General features: G+C 41.3%; 1 non-coding gene across 1 annotated transcript; it reads right to left on the bottom strand.

The window, feature by feature from the left end:
* Positions 1–2,459: 2,459 nt before the first annotated feature.
* Positions 2,460–2,566, bottom strand: LOC123324152. Its single transcript, XR_006539644.1, has one exon. It is a non-coding gene; the product is annotated as a U6 spliceosomal RNA (small nuclear RNA).
* Positions 2,567–3,776: the final 1,210 nt, after the last annotated feature.

Raw genomic sequence — 3,776 nt, forward strand, 5'->3', positions numbered from 1 at the left:
GGGTCCTGCATTGATACCACATAGGTGTAGGTGGAGAACATCCTTCAGTACACCTATTCTTTGCTCCTAGTTTTCACATTTTGATTTAATTGTACAGCATTGTGCTGCTGAGAACTGTAACTCCAGCCTCCCACAAAGTACTTGAGTTGGGCATCCTGGATGATTTATAGCAACATTTAATCATCAGGCCTTTGGTTTCCATGTCTTATAAATACAAAGAAAGCAATCCCTGTCCCCATCCCATGGAGAGGACAGAATGGTTATTCATGTCTTATTATCACATCCTTAATCTTTTCCTTCTTCTTCTTTTTCTTCTTCTTCTTCTTTTTTTTTTTTTTTTTGTGGGTAGTATTGAAACCATCTGGGCTGCTTTGAAGTCAGTTTATTTTACTAAATTAAACTTTTTCAGATTGTTCTCTTTTTCTTTACAGGATGCCATGCAGCATTTAATTAATTCTGGCACAAGTACACCTGTGTTTGTAAATCTGACAATTTATTCTGTAGATGAAGGAAGCTGGAGTCCGAAATTTGTGCCAAATTAAATCTGTTGGTAGGCTTTGGGTTTTTTTTCCTTCTTGATATTATTTTAAATTAAATGTTTCCCTGTGTGGTTAAATATCTTTGGCTTTCAGTATCAGTTTACTTAAAGAAACAGTGACTAAAGACATAGGACTTATAGTCAGAGAGAACCAAGTTCAACTTACTGTATGACCTTAGGGAAGTCAGTTTATCTTTATGGGCCCTGGTAGCCTCATGTGTAAAATGGTGATTGTGGGAGCCGCGTCCAAGATGGCCCCAGTGATCCCTGCCTCCTAGTATTCATGCCGCATGTAGTCTCTTCCTATGTTGAATAAGGTTGACTTGTTCAACAAATAAGATAGTGTGGAAATGATGGTGTGTGACTTCTGAGGCTGGGTAATCAAAGATGTTGTGGCTTTTGCCTTGCCCTTTCTCTTGGATTGCTCAGTCTGGGGAAAGCTAGCAGCCATGTAGTGAGGATAGTCAGGCAGTCCTAGGCACAGCCCACATGGCAGGAACTGAAGTTTCCTGCCAGCAGTGAGCACCATGTACGTGAGCTATCTTGGAAGCACATACTCTAGTCTTGGTGAAGCCTTCAGATGTCTGCAAACTTGGCCAATGTCTTGACTGTAACCTCATGAGAGAGTCTCAGCTAGAAACATCCATTTAAGTCGTTCCCCAATTTCTGACGTACAGGAACTGAGAGAGATAATAAATGTTGATTGTTTTGAGCTACTGAACTTGGGATAATTTGCTCCACAGCAGTAGATGGATGATACAATTATAATGACAGTACCCCCTAGTAGGATTGTTGAGAGGATTAAATGTGACACTGCAAAGGCTTTGCACAGAGTCTGGCACATAGTGTCATTCAGAAAGATAAAAGTGTTAGTTATGGATGGAACTTGACACTTGAGGATCAGTTCTTCTCTCCAGCACCTGTATTCCAAAAGCTTTATGGGGGCTCTGCATTTAGATGATAAATCATTCCAGATTTATAGCCAGCTCTTGAGTGAATGGTAAATTGGGTGACATATCTGATCCTTATGTCCTGCCTCACATGTTCTTATCTCACTTTTTAATTTCAGCCTTGTGTTGCAGTCAGCTACAGGGCACTGTTAGCCTGATGGCCCTGCTTCAGCTGCACAAATGCCTCTTGCTCAGTCCTGGGGCAGCTTAGTGCACATTAGCATGTACGCTTTTAACTGTTTAGACGCGTGTGAGAATCTGAACCTATTGGAAATGGGAGGTGGTGGGTAAATACTCCCTCTTTCCACCCTTTGGCTAGATCATACTAAAGCACCCTCTATATGGCTTCTTGGAGTTGTCCCTTGTGGAATGGAGATCTGCTGCCCACAGTGGAGGTCTGCTCAGTAGTGCTCAGTAGTGCACCTTTGGATTGATTGGTTTTCTCTCCTTCATCTCACTCCTTCCAGTCCCCCACTCCTGTTCCTTGGGCTCACTGCCTAAAATCAACTATCTGCATGCCAGGCTGTATGTCTCTGGTTCTGCCCCTTGGAGGTTACCTTAGGCTGCAACAGATGGCTCTAGTAAGAGTTGGCTGAGTGTTGCTTGCTTTATATGTGTTCCTGAAACCATTACCATGATACCTGCTTTTACTCCCTTCAGTGGTTTTCTACTGTTCTCAGGAATAAGTCTTAAACATCTCACACAGTGGCAGGGACCTCCACAAACTGGGTCCTAACCATACCTTCAGTCTCCACCCCCAACTTCTCCATCCTCTCCTATCTCTTCTCTACGTTGGCCTTACTGGGCTTTGTTCAATTCCTTTTATGTGACAATCTTTCTGTTGCCTCTGAACCAAGAGCATGCTATTTCTTCTTACTGCTTGGCCAACTGTCACTCATTGTTCAGACCTCAGCCTAAATACAGTATCCCTAGGAAGGCCTTGAAGATGTCATATCATTTTATTTTATTTTTAAAATACGGAATGCTTCTTGAATTTGCATGTCATCCCTGTGTAGGGGTCATGCTAATCTTCTCTGTATCATTCCAATTTTAGTATGTGTTCTGCCAAAGTGAGCACTTGAAGATATCATTTTAAATATCCCCATATCAATCTGAATTTCTTTCTTAACACCTATTGTACTTGTATTTTCTTAATGTTCACATTTCCTCCTTGAATGTCAACTTTATGAGGCCAGGGGCTATGACTTTCCAGTTCTCTATTGCTTAATGTTTGGCTTAGAGAACATTTCAATAAATGTCTATTCAGTGGAAGAAAGAATTTAGGCAAAATTCACTTGGCTGATAAAATATCTGTGTGGGGGGCACCTGGGTGGCTCAGTCGTTAAGCGTCTGCCTTTGGCTCAGGTCATGGTCCCAGGGTCCTGGGATCGAGTCCCACAATGGGCTCCCTGCTCCGTGGGAAGCCTGCTTCTCCCTCTCCCTTGCTTGTGTTCCCTCTCTTACTGTGTCTCTCTCTGTCAAATAAATAAAATCTTTAAAAAAAAATACCTGTGTGGGTTTTTTTTTTTTTTTTTGCCTTAGTCTCTCCCTTTAAAACATGAATCCTATCCAAAAGGGCCTCCTCAAGGTGCTGAAACAAAATACTACTTTAATAGCAAAAATGACAAATTTGTTGGTAGTAAAAGGATTAATTTTACAATTACCTTTCTTTTTTTGTCATTATAAAAGGCAGTATCTTCAGCTGGCATCAACTGACTGACAAGCTCCCCTAGTACTTTTTTTTTTTTTAGCAGGGGGAGGGGCAGAGGGAGAGGAAGAGAGAGAATCTTAAGCAGGCTCCACACCCAGCATGGAGCCCAATGCAGAGCTTGAACTCACAAACCTGAGATCAGACCTGAGCTGAAATTAAGAGTTGGATGCTTAACTGACTGAGCCTCTCAGATACCCCACCCCCAGTACTTTAGATTATAATTCAGTATACAAAATTTGATTGACAGACAACTTTTAGAGATCATCTTTATTGGATATAGTCTACCTCTGCAAAAGTAAAACTTGTAGTTTTAATTCATGTAATCTAAGCTCTATTTAAATAGAACAGACTTTTTGCTTCTAATGTATGTAGAAAGAGCACCCATTTGATGGGTCAATACGACACGAGAGGTGCCCATCCTGGGAAATCTAGCCTTTTCAGAAACAGCAACACAATTCAGATGGCAGAGGGTTGCATCAGGATTCTGCTTGTATATTTAAGGATAGAGTCTTTATGAATGTGATCATGCGTGAAAATATATTAGGGTAAAGTCCCATCTTGTATTAGCTGGCATCAT

This window comes from Neomonachus schauinslandi, chromosome 2 (genome assembly GCF_002201575.2).
Source record: "Neomonachus schauinslandi chromosome 2, ASM220157v2, whole genome shotgun sequence".
NCBI classification, from domain to species: Eukaryota; Metazoa; Chordata; class Mammalia; order Carnivora; family Phocidae; genus Neomonachus; species Neomonachus schauinslandi.